We start from the raw sequence: 20,289 nt of genomic DNA on the forward strand, positions 1-20,289 counted from the left end.
AGTTGTTGCTAAGGGAACACTATATGAAACCACACATTTAAAACAAAATGCAAGCTCTTGATAAGTGGAGTGCACCTGGCTTGTAGGTAGCTATTTCCCATAGTGGCTGGCCATGTGCTCTAAGGAATGAGCTCTAGCCAAGCCTTTGAAGGTGCTCCTACATGCTCCACCCACACTCAGCTCAGCCCTTCCCTTCTGTAGTTCAGCTGGTCCTTGGGATGTAGCCTGGAAGTGAGAGCCCTAGGCCCAGTGTCATAGTTACTGTTCTATTGCTATGAACAAACACCATGGCCAAGGCAACTCATGAAAGAAAGCATCTCATGGAGGGCTTGATCAGAGATTAAGGGTTAGTTCATGATCATCATGGCAAGAAGCAGACAAGCATGGTGCTAGAGCAATAGCCAAGAGCTTTACAGCCCTGGGCTTTTGAAACCTCAAAGCCCACCCACCCCCAGCAACAAGGCCACAACTCCTAATTCTTCTAATTCAACAGTTCCACTCCCTGGTAACTAAGCCTGCCAGTATAGAAGTATCTGGGGGCCAGGACACCCTTAAACCACCACAGGTGGCCTAAAGATTGTGTAGATTGTGTTTTTGAGTATCCCAGAAGCATGATAGGAACGAGAGACTTCAACCCATTTTCATCAGCCAGAAAACAAAGACGGAAACACCCAAGTTGCCAAACACCACTGCGGATGTTCCTGTCCTTCAGTGGCCTTCCATCTGAGCATGTGTCCAGGCATTAGCAGATGACCTGTTCCACACCTGAAAGCTCTAGAGACCAAGGAGAGAAAGCCTGATCATCCCTCAGCTACAAATCCACTGGAGACTGGCCCTCACCCAGGAGAATGGCACCCCACCCACAGAGCACCCCACTTATCAAGGCTTATATTTTATTTGAAATCTATGACAATATTTCCTTACAGAGAACTCCAAACTGCATATGCCGTAGGTTCCACACAGGCTCTACCCCCTATGCCTGACACTGATTGGCGATTTTTTTTTTCTGCCTGGGTTATCTGCAGCATCTCATATGGGGCCTGCTGATCCAGGGCTGGAGGCACCCACGAGTGCCTGCCAAGAAACGGAGGATGTGATGTACAGACAGAAACAAAAGCTATCATCCTTTCCTTCTCATTCATCCACTAGGTGCACTCGTTAAATCGCCCTTCCCAGTTAAACCTTCACTACCTAACATCCTTGTGGATTCTCCCTTGCCTGTATCTCCCCTCTTCCAGGGAGGGGAGATACTCTCGACACTGCCCCTCTCCTTTCAAAGGCTATCAACAAAGGAAATTCCCCACGCTCCTCTCCACCCAGGTCAGTATCTGTTGTCCACCAACATGGCCTCTTATCTCAGTTACTGGGAGCTTCGCCTGAGGTTGTCTCTGGTCTGGCTGATAACACAGCCTGTTGTTTTTAGAGGAAATAACAGCCCCAAGAGCTTCCATGCACTGCCAGGATGTGTGGAGGCAGGAACAGACCCAGCTCTCTACATGGTCATAGCTCCTACTAAGGAGGAAACATGCCTGTCATGAATTGTGACCAACTAACTTCAACTCTTTCTCACCCATCAGCAATGGAGCTGGGCTCCCCAGACACCTGAACATCTAGTGCACTCACAGTGGCAGTGCTCCGTACCCTGGTGCCCTCCCACTTGCTGCCACGTCTATGCTTACTTCCCTCTTCCCCACTCCAGGCTAGGACATGAACTCTCTGGGCCACCGTCTAGAATAGCACCTGACACATTCAAGAACTGAAAAGCACTTGTAGACCCACAAGGGAAGTTACTATTTGTCAAGTGATGGTGGAAAGACAGCTGTGCTTAAATTAAGGCTTCCTTGTTAACACATCTCAGATAGGTAAATCCAGGACAACAGAAGAAAGTTCTTAAGTCTTCCTCCCACCCTGAGTTCAGGACAGGAGGCCGTGTGCCGCGTTTTCACATGCAACTATATTTGCACAATGCTAGGTATTGTTGGTGTACCTTTTTGAAAAATAATACTGTGTGGGTAATGTGGATCAAATCCATGCCCCATGGGGAGCAAGGGAGAGGTAGGTGTCCATCAGCCAAGTCCAGCTGGCCACTGCCAGGACCAGAAACCTATACCTATGGGAACAAACACTTTTCTATTGTTAAAGTTTAGAGGGGAAATGTCTTTGTCTTAAAGTCTTACATGTTTGCACGACTGATCTCCAGTTGGTAACCCCATTTGGGGAGCTTTAAAACCTTTAAGATGTGGTTTTGGAACTCTCTGAAGATAAGGCCTGACTGGAGGAAGTGGGGCCTCTTTCTCTCTGTCTGTCTGTCTGTCTGTCTCTCTCTCTCTCTCTCTCTCTCTCTCTCTTTCTGTGTTTATGGGTTATAGCTCAGCTCTAGTTCCTGCCATAACTCTCTCTCCAGCTTTTAGGCCTATCTGATCTGACCAGATGTAAGCTTCTGCTGCTATAGCTGAAGCCATTCCTGCCCAGCATGTCTTCACATTCATGCTGGGGTAGCATCCCCTTAAACCAGAAGCCAAAATAAATCCCTCTCCCCTAAAGTAACTTTTGTCAGGTATTTGATCACTGTAAGGAGGGATGGATCTGTGGCCCCACCTTCTGCTCTGGGCTTTTTTTCTTCCTTTTATGGTGCATTCCTGGCCCTTTCAGTCTGAGCACAACAGTCAAGACAGGTGTTCACTGGGAGCAGCTGCTTGTCCACAACAGTGCAACGAGGCATGACTTTATTAGTGTTTGAGGGTAAGGGTCTAACCCAGGCCCTGGGAGTTTAATAATGGTGGTAGCTGGAGTAGCACTGAGCTATTTACTAGCAAGACAGGCTGGAGATGCGTGGATGTTCTAGCATCATCAGTGAGAACTTAAGATGCGGTTAGTGTACAAGGAACTCAGTCAACTTGATGAGGTTTAGAACTGCCATAGAAATCAAGTTCTGGGCATGTCCCTGGGGAGTGTTTGTAGTTAATAAATTGAGGTGGGGATATGTACACTAGTTGTGCTGATACCCAGGCATGGACTAGGGTCCTGACCTAAGTCAGGAAAAGAAAGGGAGCTGAGAACTAGCATTCACCTCTTGCTGCTTCCTGACTGTGGATGCCACGTGCCCGGCTTCATGCTCCCAAGATCACAACGTCTCTGTCGCTCTGAGCTCACCTTGTCCTTTCTTAAATTGCTCTCTGTCAGTGAGAAGCAGCCAATACAGTTTGCTATATAATCTGGATGATGTGTATAGATGTGTGTTTATATAAATATATAAATGTGTGTGTTTGTCTTACACAATACATAACCTTCCCTAGCATTATATTCAGAATGTAGGACTTCTTCGTGCCTGCTATACCATTCTCCCCTGAGAGGCATCAAGGCACACTGACAGATGCTGACTCCACATACCTGCCAGCCATCTTCAGATCTAGCTGCACAACATACAAAGCAAGTGAGTCTCATCAGGCTTGTCTTCGGCGGCTGCACAGAACACTTGACCTACAATGCAGTAGTGTCAGGCCAGGCCATACTGTATCGACAGTCACACGTCATGGAAGCACTTTCACAATTCAGGCGTCTCTTCCCAGTTTTCATGAGAACTGCAAAGTTCTCTATCAGACGCCCACTCTGTGTTTCACAGGGAGAAGAATGGCTCCCCTCTGGGGGAGCTGCTCCCCACGGTGGACAGGCAGGGCTTGCTATGAAGAGTCTATGGAAACAGGGCGACACCCCCTTGCTTTGCTGCATAACCCACAGAAGAGTCTGAAAAACGGCACGTCTCATCCCCTACGAAATCCCTCAACATAATTCCAAAGAATAAGAATAATAATAAAAAAACAGCATATTTTTTCTCATCCCTCAAGGCACCCATCGCACAGCCCGTAGGAGAGTCTGGAAAAGAGCACTTCTCCCTCACATGGGGGAAAAGCCACTTACCTCAGGAAGCTGAGTCTCCGACTGCCCCTGGCTCACAGAGACAACTGCCCGGTCCCACAGCTCTGAGCCTTGCTCAGCACGGACACAACAGGTGCCAGTTGCTCCTCGATGGCATTGCTAGCTCAGCGAAGTCAAGCCTGGAAACGGAGAGCAGAGAGAAAGTACACCTTAGTTTGGGCATTAATCCCATCCCAGGTCTTTTCAAAGGACAACGACAAGGAATCCACCTACCATCCAGCCCACCCAAATAGTCTCACTGTACAGGGGGTTCCAACAGCATCACTGCCCCATGTAGGGACAGGACAACAACCCACTATGACTCCTGCTTGCAAGGGATGAGAGCACACAACTGAACAGAAAATGCAGGGTGATGGTCCCAGGACAGGACGTAAGGGACACTTGGGAAAATGAAGGAGGAAGTGACCAATTCATGAGAGAAGGATGTGGAAGGAAGGAGGTGCGAGTTGTTGACCATGACTACCCATCAGATGTCACTTTTAGGAAGGCAATAGGATTGAGGGAGAGTCCAGGACCAGGAAAAATGATGCCCACATGAAAATTGAAAGGATTATTGGAGAGTGAGCAACAGTAGAGAGTCACTGGTCCCCTTTGGCTGGTCCCCAACTCTACAATGCATTCATGACATCACCAAGGTCACAGTTCCAAAGATTCCCAAATTATGGATTGGAAGAGTACGGCACAACAAGGACAGCAGAGAACAGGGAACAGATCACACTGTCCCACCAGGACTGTCATTGCAGAGGGGATCCAATATTCCCATGCTATCTGTACTCGAAGCGGTTCTGCTTCTCATCACAACTAGAGTCTAGTTCTTCACCTTTCAGTCTGAGATTGACTCTGCAGTAGTGAAATAAGAGATGGCTCAGGACTACGGCAGGGACTGGGTGTAGCTTATCAGCAGAGCATCCAGGAGGCCTCGGGTCCTACTCCTACACCCCAGAGTCCTCATGCAACAAATCTACTACTCCCTGATCGCCGCAGGGACTCATTCTAGTACCATAGTCACTGGCTCGGACAGTCCGATGGAGAATCCATGACTATCCAGCTGGACAAGTCCCGGCTAAACTAAGTAGATCATAAGTATGCATTCACCCAGAGTCAGGAAGATGAGTGTGGTGGGCTGGATCAAAGCCTGGGGCCTGAACTATGCATCTTGCCGGGGAGGACTGTTAACCAACATACTCATTCTGGTACCTCTCCACAGGAGCCCATGGCAAATTAGGAAGGAAGCTGGCCTATGGGTAACAACAAGTAAACAGGATTGGCAGGAGGAAGAGGGAGCTCAAGATCTGCTTCAGGTTAAGAATTGGTAGAAAGGATACCAACAGCAGCCAGCTTTGTTTAAAGGCTTAGGTCTGGCTTTGGAAACTACACATGTTGTTGACTATAAACAGTCTGTTAGGAGCTGCTGATGGGACAGGAAGTTTACAGGGAAGATACACGGAAGGGAGACATAAATAGAAGGACTCCGATTTTCAGTATGGAAAAAACAAGACCCTTTCCTTCCAGCTCCATCTTAAATAAGCTGCAGGGGAGGGGGTTCTAGTCCCAGCATCCTTTACTGTCTATCAGCACCTCCAATGAAGAAGTCTCACTGCTCTTCAACAGCTGAAGCAGGCCTTGATTACCACTAACGGCTAGAAGAACCTTGTTCATCAGCAACAACTGGACGTGGTCTTTCTCTCAGTCACAGCTGGAGGGGGCCTTTACTCTTCTCAACAGCTGGAGGCTCTTGCTTCTTAACAGAGAGAGGTCTTTACTTCCATAACAGACCGGACTCCCTAAACTTTTAGTAACTGCAGAAGGAAGCTCTGACTTGCTCAGCAGCAGCTAGAATAGGCTTTGATGTCCTTAAGACCTTAACAGGACCTCTCCACTTCAATGGCGGACATGATTCCCCTCCCTGATTTCCACTCACCCATCTCATTTCCCAGGACCCTGCTGCCCACTCTCAGATGGGAAAGACTGTAGTTCCACAAAGTACTTTTCTGGCTTGTTAATCAAAGCCCCTAATGTGGCATATGAAGACACTTAATCACACTTCTTCCTCTTGCTCCTCCCTTTCTGTTGTCTTCTTCTCTTCCTCCTTTTTCCTTCTTTTTGGTACTGCTAGGAATCACGTCCCCGCATACAAGCTGGCCTAGAGGTTTTACCCTGGAGTCCCCACAGTTCCCTTTGTTTCACCCACTTATTGTCTATTCACTCTTTGATGCAGCACTTTTTTTTTGTTTGTTTTTTGTTTTTTGTTTTTGTTTGTTTGTTTTAAATACCAGACTCCTCTCCCTGGCCCCAGACTACTATTGCTCTTCCAAGAATGAGCTCCTTAGTGGAGGAGGGGCTACACTTTGCCAGCTGGTTTTCCCAACCCACCCTTGTTACCTCTTGTAGAACACTGTATTTTATAGGCAATGCCGAGGAGGCACTTTGTGATTAATGAATGAACGAGTAAGAGATGAAGCTCTGAGTATCAGCGGGAGTAGGGCTGGATCAGTAGAAGTCTGTACTTGAGTTTGGGCCTTATAAAAGTTAAATCTTACTGAGTAGTTGAAAACCATTATGATAGAAAGGACTACACTCACTCGCTTGCGCGCGCACGCACGCACGTGTGCACACACGCGCGCTCGCGCGCGCACGCGTGCGCACACACACACACACACACACACACACACACACACTCTCTCTCTCTCTCTCTCTCTCTCTCTCTCTCTCTCTCTCTCTCTCTCTCTCTCTCTCTCTCTCTCTCTCTCTCTGCAACCCTAGAGATAATATGTTGATTTTTCTATATCCTAAGGCATAAGGGAGGAAACAGGATTACTTCAGTGTGGGATCCTGTTTCTCACTGAGCTTCACTCTATATTCTGCCACTGTAAGCATCAAGTGAAGACCAGAGATCTCACTGTAGCAGTGCAACCAATTCCTTCTTTGGTCTGGACATGGCAGGGTTGAATCTGAAATATTTTCCCAAGGCTTATAGGTCAAAGGCTCTGTTGTCAGCTGAGGAGTCTCAAGGAACTGAACTGACCTCAAGGACTTTATCCATGGATACATCTACTGATGGGTTGCTAATTCAATAGCCTTACTGGGAAGTACTGGAAAGTAGGACATAGGGGTTGGAGGAAGGAAGTCACTGGCAGCTGTCCCTTCCTCTTCCCCTTCTCCTATCTCTCTCAGCTTCCTGGTATTGTGCTGAGTGGTCTCCTTTGTCCCACGATCCCACAGGTTCTGCCCCACCACTGGCCCAATGTCATGCAATCAACACACTGGATGGAAAGCTCAGAAACAGTACCAAAGTAACCCGCTCCAAGCATGTGGTGGTTCTCAGACGTTTCCTCAGAGGAGTGAGAAACAAAAATCCATCTGTGCTCAGCTTGCCCTCCGCAGCATCAGGTGCTCCATTTTGAAGTTTTGGCACTGAACTCTCAAACACAGAGAAGACGCACTGCTGGTGCCAAGGACAGCTAGTTCATTACTGTGACTCCCCATGCCCCGAATTTTTTTAAACACAAGTCCCTGAAAACCTCTGCAGAAAGGCCACCTTGCAGCCCCGTTCCCATTAAGCCCCGATGCCATGCTCTATTTGTCCGGGTTGAGGCTTCCACAGGGGCTTCTAACATGGAATTCTCACCACTGAAACACCATAGTGGGTGTTCAGACGCTCCAATCACGAGCTTTAGATGAAGGAAAATCAGACACAACAGTTATTCTCTATGGGTCCAGGAATAACTTCCCAAGACCAGAAACAGGAAATCCAAGTTCCAAGTAGTAGTTCCCTTAAGGCTTAAGAGTGGTTCCTCGTTACCCAGTCGGTCCACTGAGTCTGAGGAGTGAGCAGACTCCAGGCTGTGTCAACTTGCTCCAGGCAACTCATCTGCTTATGCTGTCTATCTCGAAGGCAGCATAAAATCCAACCTATACCCTCAGTGGGAAGATGCTGGATTCCAACCAGGATACTCAAAGACAAGAGAGACATTTACCAACTAGCTGGAGCATGGATTAAAACAAACTCCAGCTAGACACATCATGGTTATTCTCCACTGTGTTCTTATTTCCCCTCTTCTGGATCCACAAGTCAGTCTTTCTTTGACCCCATTAGCACATCCACCATTCATTGCTCTGAGAGCCATCAGACATGCCTGCCTTCTTACCGCACAGGATTATACAGTAAATCTCACAAGAGACTGTTCTCCAATTTTGTTCCTTCTCAGGTTAGGGCAGAGAACAAGAAATAAAACTTAACACCATTCCTGGAAAGACAGAGCCAGTTTTCTTAATAAATCATAGCCTTTTCCCCTTTAATTAGAAAATGATCGTCTGAATGTTGATTGGCCCGCTACTGTTGTTGCATTAATAAATTACAGGACTTTTCTTTAGTCAGGGGCCTGTGGGCATGTCAGGTTCCGGCACTGCACAGATGCTTCTCGCTGTGCACAGGAAGAGCAGTCCAGTCAACCGTGTGACTTTACAAAAGTAGCTTTACTCAAACTTACTCATGGGTATGATGCAAAATGTACCTGCTTCTTGTGTGTGCATACGTGTGTGCATGTGTGCGTGCATGCACTGTCAGTTTTTATCATTCTGAGCACAGACATTGTGGTGGTTTGAATAGGCATGGCCCCCACAGACTCATGTGTTCGAATGTTTGGCCCATATGGAGTGGCACTATTAGGAAGTGTGGCCTTGTTGGAGGAAGTGTGTCACTGTGGGGCAGGTTTTGAGGTCTCCTATGCTCACGTTATGCTCAGTGTAGCACACAGTCTTCTTCTGCTGCCTGCATCACGCAGCAGAAGCCTGTCTTCACACTGCCACGATTCCCATCATGATCAGGGACTGGGCCTCTGAAACTGTAAGCCAGCCCCAGTTCAACGTTTTCCTTTCTAAAGTGTTGCCTTGGTCCTGGTGTCTTTTCACAGCAGTAAAACCCCAACTAAGGCAAATGTTTATGGAGGATTGGGATTAAGCAACTTGGTGATATGACTAGCATATCCTAGGGTCTGAAATAGAAATTAACACATAGCTAAACTCACTTGTAAGGATCAGACGCAGCACCGCTTACTTCATGCGGACATTTATAAGGCTTGGTTGGGCTGTGACACACCGTGTGCTTTGCCCCAGTAAAGCTATCAGTAGACTCTTGGGTGCTGCCTTGCAGAGGCACTACGAGAGAAGGGACAGACTCAGATACAAGGAGCTGATTCCTCTCTGCCCTCTGGGACTATGAATGTGCAAGTGGGTGGTTTCCTAACTAAAATCCTGTCCTAAACATGTCATTCAGATAATGGGATCAACATGAAGAGTGTCTGTCCATAGCTAACTGCAAAAGGGATAATGGAATGAGAAATGAGAACAGAGAGAAGCTAAGGAGGGCTAGTGCAGAGGCCCTAGAAAAGTCGGTGTAGTTGCCACAGGCTGATGCTGAGGGTATAGTCACAGAGAACTGGAGGATGGCCTGCTTCTGTGTATAAAAACGACACTGTCGCAAAAGGCTGGGCACAAACAGGAAATGCTATTGCTCACTCGACGCCCCCCCCTGTCTGAAAGAAGATTCACACACTGGACACTCATGGTGATGTGTATTTTTTCATCTGAAAGTCAAACGCTGGGTTCTGGCTACTTTGAGGAGGACATGATATCACTAACAACAGTAGCTATGGTTGAGTCTGGCCAGGGATCCTGACGCTACACTAAGAACTTCATGTGCATAATAAAGTTCTCTCCACTTTCTTTATACAACATCTTGTCCAGCCCTATTTCACAAGCGTGAACACTGGGGATCTGAAGTAGTTCCCTCTTTACTCAAGGCCATGCAGAAATGGATGGAGGTGAAATTCATAGCCAGGGCTCCCTGAGATAGGTACTCCAACGTTCATGTTCTGATCCGAGCCTCACCCCAATTTCAATTGCAGAGACAATTCTATAGGAACATGGCTGTGAAGTGAACTTGTCTCATTCTCCAACCCATGACCTCTACCTTGAGTAAGGTACATCCCCACCTAATTACTCTGCTGATACTGGCTTTGGCATGCCAGGGCAGAAGGTAGAGTCTACTTGGCCAGGCAGCCCGCCTAAGAGAACATTAAAATAGCCCACTTATTCCCTTCCTTTAGCAACAGGGTAGGATCCCAGCCTTAGTGCTTGAATCTGTACATTTTGTTTTGATTATCCTCAGTTGGTCCCTAGCTCTTAAGCCTAACTTTTATGTCTGCAAGGTGGAACTGCTGGATGACAATGGTCACAAGGAAGGATGGATACATGCCTTTCCCTGTTGTTCCTGGACTGCAGGCAGATGGTCTAGTCCCATGGTACCTGGGTCTCCTCCTCCTTTGGGGATACGGATGAAGACAGAGAAAGTCCTTGACTTCAGGTAGGACATTCCTGGGCATTCTCGACGTGCACTAGATTGTTTGTCAGAAGAGGTGGCTGCAGCCTGAGTGGTTCTTCTCTGGGCATCAGATGCAGGTCAGTGCACGTTCTCATCGTCTGCTAAGGACTCAGATGCTGTGTGTGTGTGTGTGTGTGTGTGTGTGTGTGTGTGTGTATGTGTGTGCCTGTGTGTATGTGTACCTGTGTGTGCCTGTGTGTGTGTATGTGTGTGCCTGTGTGTGTGTATGTGTGTGCCTGTGTGTGTGTGTGCCTGTGTGCCTGTGTGTGTATGTGTGTGTGTGTACCTGTGTGTGTATGTGTATTTGTGTACCTGTGTGTGTATGTGTGTGTGTGCCTGTGTGTGTATGTGTGTACCTGTGTGTGTATGTGTGTGTGCCTGTGTGTGTATGTGTGTACCTGTGTGTGTATGTGTGTGTGTATGTGTGTATGTGCCTGTGTGTGTATGTGTGCGTGTGCCTGTGTGTGTATGTGTGTATGTGTACCTGTGTGTGTATGTGTGTGTGTGCCTGTGTGTGTATGTGTGTGTGCCTGTATGTGTGTGCCTGTGTGTGTGTGCCTGTGTGTGTGTATGTGTGTGTGTGTGTGTGTAATGAGCAATATTTTCTAGCTAACCTCTTCTTTAGTGGAGGAGACTTGTAAACATGATCATAATTGGGGGAAGACAGAATGAGGGAAAGGGAAAATGGGGATGGAGAGAAGAGAAACCTCACCTATGGGCATGAGAACATCGAACCCAGCCTCCACCTCTAACAGGTCAGCTGGAGTGCCTCCAACAATCACTTGACTTTTGGTTCTCAGTGGTAGCTCAGTGTCCATGCTGTGGAGGAAGATGACTGTTAGGCTCTTTATCTGATTGAAGGAATGAGGTGCAGAGAGGTAAAGAGGCACAGGGAGATGAACAGGGGACACAATACAGCAAAGGATGGAGGAACTGCAGTACCCCCATGCCTCCCCTCTCTTTCAGAACAAGTATGTAAGAAGGAGACATAACAAGTTAGTAGAGAACCAATGTAATAACCCTCATTGCCTGTTGAGTTTTGACTGGTTTCTATGCCTCATCCTCCCACTGTCAAAACACGAATAACACTGGTGTCCTCAACCCTACCCAGAAAAAGAAATGAACCCGAATGGCCAAACAGTGCACTTCCTGGTAGGTGCTTGGATGGATAAGGGGCAGAGAGAAGCTGGCTGAAATACCCAAAGGCCAACACAGACTTGCTCCAGGTGTGCAAGTGTCTTCTGACGTGGTCAGTGACATTGCAGCCCGGCAGCCACATGAGTCCTGCTCCTCGGCCCACACTGATGTGTAAAGATAGCAAGACAGGGACACCGAGACTACTCCTAAAGGGACAAAGCAAGTTCAGTGCAGGGCCTAGCCTGAGCCAAATAAAGTACAGGCCCAGGGACCATTTTGCATTTTTCAGCTGCCTCTGACGCCGAGCAAACACTTTCTGGTGTCCGAAACCCAGACAAAGCTCCTGGATTCAATTCAGATGGTTCGAGAGCTCCAGAGTCCCTCCCCAAGTCAAAAGATGCATAATAAACCATTTTTATGATTCTTTATGGTCAGAGAGGTCCCTACATGCAATTTACAAGCCCAATCAGGATATTCCGAGTCAAGCCAGGGAAATGGCACCAAAGTGGCCACGCAAGAGGGTTCCAACAGGCCCTGTGATGCTGAATGAGGGTGTCATTCAGAGCATCATGTCAGCAACCCTTTCCAAACACTTCCAGAGCAGTGACTTCCTTGGCATTTACATAGCACCTCCCGGAAGATAGGTACTATGAAGACCTGTTTTATAGATGAGGCCACGGAAGCACAGAACAGCTAAACAACTCACCCCAGGTCACACAGCTAGTGCCTTAACGGATGAGCTGATGCGTGACTCAGCAGATGAATAATTGAAGAACTGGGGAGAAGAAGGTTGACCAAGGGCATCCACTAAGATTTCATAACTATCTCAGCGTGCAAACTCCCTAATGTCCTATCACTGGATTGTCTCATGGTATCCTCACCCACGCCAAGCAATAGGTACAGATTCCATAGCCCAGGGTTAAAAAGGAAGCCTCCCTGACTGACTGCACTCCAGGGATGCTTTCCAGTCATGCTGGTTGTTCATATTCCAAACTCACTCACTTCAGGGCCTCCTCCACTTTGTGGGGTTGGCAGGGCATAGGGATCGGTTTCAATTGTAAAATCCTGAATGCACTGCTGGGCTCACAACTGCCTCCTCCGTCCTGTTCCAGGTTGCAGGTAGAGGCAGGCAAACATAACAGGCTTCTTGTTGGAGCAGTGCGGTCACTGCAGAAGGTAGGTTTCCATTCTTTATCATTTAGTCTCTTTCCCCCTCTCTCTCTCTCTGTGTGTGTGTGTGTGTGTGTGTGCGCGCGCACGCACACAATGAGGTTGTGTCTCGCCTTCCCAGGGGTTCTGGGATGGTCTTCCGGCTTGCTTGGTGAGTACTTACACTGGCTGCTGGCTCCTGGAATGTATTTTTTTTCTTAATCCCGAGTTCCTATGAGCTGGGTGGGCAAGGACAGCTAACAGCTCATCTTATCTTCTCGCCTCATTTTTAATTTCCCTTTTGGCCCAAAGACCACATTTTTACATTGAAGATTTGCCTTTGAAATTTCCAGCTCTGCACCCCACAGAGCAGTTCTTGGCTCTGGCAGCTAATATGTTTCCCAAGCAACAGCCTTTATCCCTCTGACCCTCTGCCAGGTGGTGGGATTAGCAGATCTTCCACTAAAGGAACAAGGCACCTTCCTGTCTTTTGTGAAGATGTTATTAACAGGCGGGTTTTCAAAGTCATAGGCTTTCATTCCTCAGTTCACTTGAAGCAGGTTGGCCTCCCAAGGAGCCCATCTAGGGAGCCAGGAAAAATTCTCAGACTGGTTTGCCAACCAGGTGCTTAATCTTGCTAAGTTCTGTTTCATCCTGGAAGACTCACCACTGCATTGAGCATCACTGGGTCCCTAGGCATCATAGGCTCTCCAGATTCAGTGCATGCCAGCACTAGAGGAAAAAAAAATCCCATCAGAGACACAGGATGGAAATTTTTGTGAAGATGGCAAAATCACAAGTTCAGAACCAACCAAGACAACTCATGAAGCCTGAGTTGAAAGTGACTCTTGGGGCACACTAAAGGTGCCCCAAGAGGGTGAGGCTGCAGGTCTTAGACTTGGGAGTAAGGAAGTACTGAGACTCAGTACCTCCTACTGACTAGGTAGTTAAAGCACTGAGTCCACAGCCATTAATAAGCATGGTTCAGATGGGCTAAATCTCAGGGCTAGGTTGGGTGCTGATGCCATGTCAGATGCAGTTCTGCTTTCCCATGCAGTTTCCACAATGCAAAGTGGGAAAAAAAAAGCCTAAGTACACTGCATGTGTCAGGGACATGGGCTCTGAAAGCACCAGTAAATTCCAGCTGTCACTTTTAGCTATGGGACTCACCTACATCAGTGTCATAACCTTGACGACTCTCTTATTGAAATGGGATTAGAACTTACATATAGAAACCTCCCAGGCGGCTTCGGGGATGAAGATACAATGTTAGAGGGGTCAGATTCTCCTCCCAGGGAGCTTGCTTGCAGGCTAGGCTGGGTTGAACAATGATCCTAGCTCTCTGTGGTCAGGTAGTAACACAGTCATCCTGTCTCCCTAACTTGAAGATCTAAGGCAAGTCAGATGGTTCAGGAGGCAAAGGCACTTGACACCAAGTCTGGCTGCCTGAGTTAGAGTTCCAGGACCCTCCCAGTGGTGGAAAGGACAGAGAACCAAAAGTCCAGACCTTCACAAAAGTGCCTTTATATGCTGATGTCTCAGACCCTGGAACTGCAGAGTAGGTAGAAGTTTCATCTCTAGTCTGACACTCAGAAGGTGACCCAGCTACAGATACGCAATCCATGGGAGCCAAGGCTGCCTGTTCCCAAGATATCTCAGTTCTCGGACCCCGGAGGCTCTTTCAGGTCACCTTATAGCCACAGTTCACCAAAGCAGAGTGAAGGTCCGAGTTCATCATCACATGACCAATGAAATCAGGAGATTTATCTGAAGCTCCCATCACGCTTCTGAGGCTTTAGAAAGAGTTGTACTTTTATTTTCTTCTTACTGACCCTTTTATTTTTGAAAAAGTAAATAGCCAATTAGATGAATTGCCGTCTTTCATGTGAAGTTGTTCTGGGTCTGTTGAATATTAAACAATATTTTGGAATCTTAGCATCTTCTTAGCTAAGTCATAGGTTTGCTTTGGTTGTTTTCTGTTTGTTTGTTTTGCTTTTAAATAGATAGATTTTTCTCAAGAGCTCTCACGATATAAATATGCAGAGATAGCTGCTTGCCTCCATTCGTTTCTTGTACGTTTAAGTGTCTTTCTCTTGTTTTTTTTTTTAATGAAGACAAATCTATCACAGTACAGTCTATAAGGGATTTTCCTTCTTTACTGTATCTAAAAAAATTCAGACTAAGTACTTTCTCTGTGAATGCTAGTTGTCCATTCCTAAAGTCATTTCTTAATTCCACCAAGTTGCTTGGAACTAATGTTGTATTAAATTTTTCTGATGACTGATTCACGTATTTATGAAAAAGGACCTTACTATATAGCCTGGGCTGGCCTTAAGCTCAGAGATCTACCTGCCTCTGCCTCCCAGCTACTGAGATTAAAGGCAATGTGCCATTAGGTCAAATTGATTTTGATTTTTTTAAACCCCCTTTTTATATATATATATATATATATATATATATATATATATATATATATATATATGTGTGTGTGTGTGTGTGTGTGTGTGTGTGTGTGTGTGTGTATATAAAACTCTCAAGTTATAGACAGGAGAGCGGCCTCTGTATGCATCTGCACTCATATGCATAAATTCATATATATACATATATCACATAAAATTTTAAAAGTACTTTTATACTTACATGGTTGAATAACTTCAGTAGTTTAGAGGAGAAAACAAAACAAAATGAAACACATATAAAAAGAATCGGAAAAGAAAGTTCTAAATAACCCCAGACTAATCAGAAGACACTTTTAACATACAAATATTTCCAGTCTTATTCATGTGATGTTTAAATGGGCTTTTGAAAGGCCACAGTGGGGCACAGCCTGCCCCCCACACTAGTATGTCCAAAAATTAACCATCTTGGGAATAAAAAAAAAACAAAGTTTAGAAAGCTAGGGAGAGGTCTTAGTGGGCAAACCACTTGCTTTGCAGAGAGAAGAACCTGAGTTTGAGCCCCCGGTACCCATGCAAAAAGCCAACCATGACTGCACAAGCCTCTAACCTTAGCATTGGGGTTCAGAAATAGCTGGACCCCAAGAGTTTGCTGGCCAGACAGCCTTGACCAAACACTTAGCTTCTGGCTCAGTGAGTCACCCGGACTCAAGGTAAGAAGGTAAAGAACCAATAGAGAAACTATTCCGTGTACTGCTCTCACTTCTGAAGGTACCACTATAAATAAACATCACTGTATGTGCTCACATGGGCACACATCCACTCAGACGTATGTACCAGACTCATGCGCAAGCACACATACACAAAATGTCCAGCATCTGCTGAGCAAGTTTTTCTAAATATCTATTTATTTATTTACTTATGCATTATGTACACAGCGTTGTGTCTGCATATACGCCTGCACACCAGAAGAGAGTGCCAAGTCTCATTAAAGATGGCTGTGAGCCGTCACGTGATTGCTGGAAATTGAACTCAGGACCTCTGGAAGAGCAGTCCATGCTTCAATCTCTGAGCCATCTCTCCAGCTCCTGGGCAATTCTTATAACCCAAGATTTATGGTGAATTTATTAACTAATGGACTTGTTTTTTTCGGCAATTATACACAGTATATATGTGTGAGAAAAGAGAAAACGGAGTCAGGGAGCAGGTCTGGTCACTGAATTAAGCATCTAGTTGAGGTGCCCGGAAATCCAAGCACTCTTCAATCCTTGCCCTTGAGATGTGAGCCGAGATAAGCGGAAGGTCTGCGGGGATTGGATGCAGCTTCTGTGGGTCCGGTAAGGATCCCAATGTTGAAAGCTTGGTCCCCAGTAAACAATGTTAAGGGAAGGTGGAATCTTTAAGGGATGGGACCTAGTGGGAGGACATCAAACAGTCCCATCCTCACCACGGCCTGCATTTTGACTGTTGAGTCACCAAAGGAATCTCTCCCGCAGGTGCACCATCCTTCACGCCATTCCGTGGAATCTGAGCCAGGGGACATTACTGGGGCCTATGCTATGCTGCTTGAATTCTCAACTCCGAATATGGAAAAGGAAATAAACCCCCTTTCTCTACAATTGACTTCAGACATTTTGGTATGTCAACAGAAAACTAATGAAGGACCTTCCTACCATCTTATCTTTGGTGCACTTAGGGGCAATCGGATACAGTGGTTTGGTTAAGCCAGTAGTTGTAAGAACTCTGTAGCCCCCACTATGGGGTCCACACTCTGCCTTCTCGTTGACAGGAGGGTAATCTTTGGACAGACATACCGCTGCCTCAGGCAGTGGCAGGATCAGAGAGGGTAACAAGTGTGGGTTGGACCTCACCAGTCTACTCAGCAAGTCCTCTACGCTTGAATCCTCCCAATTTCCTCCCCAGGATGCTTCACTGAGGATTCCCTCCTGCTTCCCTGTCCTAAGCCCCAGCCGCATCCCAGGATGCTGGGTGGCTATATTTCCAGAGGCTTGAGGTTGTGCACAGCAGTCTGGATCAGGGCAAAATGCTTGAGTTGGTCCTTCTTTTCCTGGTCCCCGTGGTCTCTCCCCAGGGCCTCTTTACATTTGTGCTGCCATGCCATCCTGGATCCCAGCCTCTTCCTGTGGCTCTTCTCCAGAGGTAAAGAAGGTACTGCATCATTTCCTGCTGATTTCTCCAAGCGCTACCCCAACCTGTATAGGAGGGGTAAGTCCTTTATTCAACCTTTATTCAACTTGAATTTCCTGTCTAAACTCAAAATGTCAGAATATTTCAGACACACACTTTCGGGCATACACTAAACACTTAGTAAAAAGGAGGTGCCACTAAAATACTTCTCGGGGAGGCAAATAAGGCATGCTTACATAAACCTGTCTCCTGGGTGGAGACATAAACAGGGTGAGCCTTTTACGTGGCTGCCTCCTACTTAGGGCACGGAGGGCTGAAGGGGAGAATGGGAGAGCCTCAGCAGGACCACAGTGATCACAGGATCACGGGCTCAGTCCATTCTGGGCACCTTAAACTTGATTGAGGTTCTTCCCCCAGCCAGGTTACAGAGTGTTTTGGTCTCAGGCTACTGTTCCCAGTAACAGTACTTTGGGTTCACTTCTCAGTCTCTGTTAGGACCACTTGATAATTTTTCATTCTCGTTCTTCCATAGGGAAGAAGGGGATTTTAATGGTTTAATACAACTCAAAAGAGCAAGAATGCAGGCTCCCCCAGGGCAGCACAGGGAGTCTTCAAAGAAGTTAATGCGCCATTTTTACCTTAAAGTCAGCTGCCTATTGACAGACTTTTCCTCTGAGTTTTCTAGAAATTTTGGACTCCATTCCACCATTTAGAAGAAACTCATGCCCCGAAACAATCAATTTCTCTGCTAAATAGACTTAATTCACCTGGAACTTGGAGGCTCTGAAGCTTCCTTGAGTGAACCTGCCCTTTCATTTTCTCATATTTCTACAATCAGTGAAGAGACCCATGCATCCTCAGCACAGAGGTCCAAGGCCTAAGCTGTTCACACAGATGGCCTGTGGCTGTGTCCCACTGAAAGCCAGTACCTTTTCCTCACCCCGGCCTACCGTTTCCTTAACTCCACCATCCTAAATCTACTGCTCAAATATGAATGAGTGCTGTCTGTACAGGTGCAAGACAAATATTCAAAATAAAGCATTACAGCTGTGTCTTCCAAGCGAATCCATTGTAGCCTCCTGGCTTCACACAACGGTGCTGAGGTCCGGAGTCATACTGTCAGAAGTTTGCAGCCAGGGCCCTGCATGCTCTGAATATCCTAGTGTGTGAACTGGCCCGGGAAAAGGACACACTGCTGGAATAGGAGGCCATAGTATGTAGTTCCTATCTCTAGCTGCCTCGCCTCTTTGTAGAGAAGCTGACAGCAGCCTGGCATCTCAGTCTCTCCGTTTCTTTTGCATACACAGGATGTGCAACACGTTTGATATCTGCATGGCACCACCCAGGAAAACACACCTGTTCTACTGCAGACTGACAGCAGAAACCCTACATCCCTGAAGCTTGGAACCCCCAAGTTTCCTTCTTTGGACCTTTCAAAGATGGGGGTTCTCACCATCTTTCAGCACAAGAGGCATTGGTTCTGATAAATATCATACATGGCATGGCTCTTCATTATCCCCTGCTCCTCCCCAGAATACTGAGAACTCTGGGATAGATGGAGTTCAAGGACTACGTGTTTTTCCACTCCAGCACCTCCAGAATCCTGAGAAGTTCCCATAAACATTAGCTCAGATGGAATCAATGCAATCCAATCCTCACCACTGAAGTAACCAAAGAAGCAGTGAATTCCAGACTTTCCAATGATGTGTGATGTTGGGTCTCCAACAAGAACATCAAGATGTGAGTGGATAAAAAAGAGTGACTTTGAAGATGAAGAGCAGAAAGCACTAACACATCGCTCTTGTCTTCTTCCTTGGGGCTCATAGTTTTGCATTAAAGCTAAAGAATTAAACAGAATAATGTCTAAGGTCACTTTTAGTGTGTGGACAAGGAGGTCACGCTGGTCTCTTTACATCTGCACACAGAAGACCCTTAGACACTACTATAAATGCACGGTCAGGAGGCAGACCTCATCTCTCAAACCCAGTATTTAGAACTGCTGGGCAAACACATGACCCAGGGAAAGACAGGAAGTCACTGTGTCAGTGAGAGAGGAGGAGCCTGGGGTAACACTTCAGTTTCCCCAAGCTCACTAGTTCTGAGGAACAATCTGAACAAACCTAAAGGAGGTGGGGACTGTCTTCACAAAGAGGTTTTGCTGTAGGCCAAGTGCCTGTCAGCAGAGAGCCACAGCTTCTTAATTTGCAGAGAGTGAAACTGAGACCCAGGACCCAGAATAGCTTAGGTGCCACGTTGCAAAGCAATTGAGCCTTGGCACTTAGACTCAAAGACAGGCTCTGATGGAGCTCATGTCTGGCTTTCTGACCAAATTAGAACAGACATGCTCTCGGGTTCTCAGGCCGGTGATGAGGAATGCAGTTTCCATGTGGGTCAGGCTACAACTGATCAAAAGAGCCTGAAAGTCTGATTTTAGAATTTGTGCTAAGCAGGCTACCTCTCTGTGCACAAAGTGGTCACTGGGAGGTACTCTAGAAGTCCCCCTTGCCAGCTGTTTCACTTCCCCATTTTCAGTAACTTACAATCAGCTGAAATTAAAAAAAAAAAAAACATGTAGAAAGTTCTAGAACTTTTAAGCTGATAAGTTTTGAAGCAACGTTCGTTGCTGAATTATTGTTATAATTGTTCTGCTTTGTTGCTAGTTTTTGCTGGGCTCAGTATAAAATTTGGACTTTGTCATTGCACTCCATACTAGCCAGGGTCTTGGGTATTTAGTGGAATCTTGGGAGCTATCTGGATAAGAGACCATTGTATGAGGACAAGCTGACTGGTGGACTTTACTTTTTGTCTTCTCTGTTTGCTTTTTGAAGACTGGGAAGGGCTTGGGATGAAAGCTAAAGTTCAGCTTCCACAAAGTAAAGCTCTGTCCAAACACAAACCCTTTGAGTCAGCAATTCCAGCCAGGTAAATTGATAGGGGTAGGTATCAAAGGCACACATCTGGAGTCTCTTTCCTGGGGAGGTCTGCCTGATACTCGTTTCTAGGTTAGAGTTCTGACAAGACAGGTTGCTTGGTGGGAGAAGAGGGGGAGATTTATTTGTCACAAAGTCATACCGAGGACCCAGAACTCCGTGACATCCTCTTCTTTCAGCCCATCTCCAAGGGGCAGGGGGAATCAAGAAC

The 20,289-nt window shown here is 46.6% G+C and overlaps 1 protein-coding gene across 2 annotated transcripts in view; it reads right to left on the reverse strand.

Moving 5' to 3' along the window:
- ST3GAL1 (ST3 beta-galactoside alpha-2,3-sialyltransferase 1) overlaps window positions 1-20,289 on the reverse strand; it is a 73,085-nt gene that overhangs the window by 50,047 nt on the left and 2,749 nt on the right. For both annotated transcript variants that reach the window (XM_080939150.1, XM_080939149.1), the window contains exon 2: window positions 3,919-4,055. The gene's annotated coding sequence lies outside the window, so the exon portion shown is untranslated. The remainder of the gene's footprint in view (window positions 1-3,918; window positions 4,056-20,289) is intronic.

Source organism: Micromys minutus (genome assembly GCF_963924665.1).
Source record: "Micromys minutus genome assembly, chromosome: 27".
Classification (NCBI taxonomy): domain Eukaryota; kingdom Metazoa; phylum Chordata; class Mammalia; order Rodentia; family Muridae; genus Micromys; species Micromys minutus.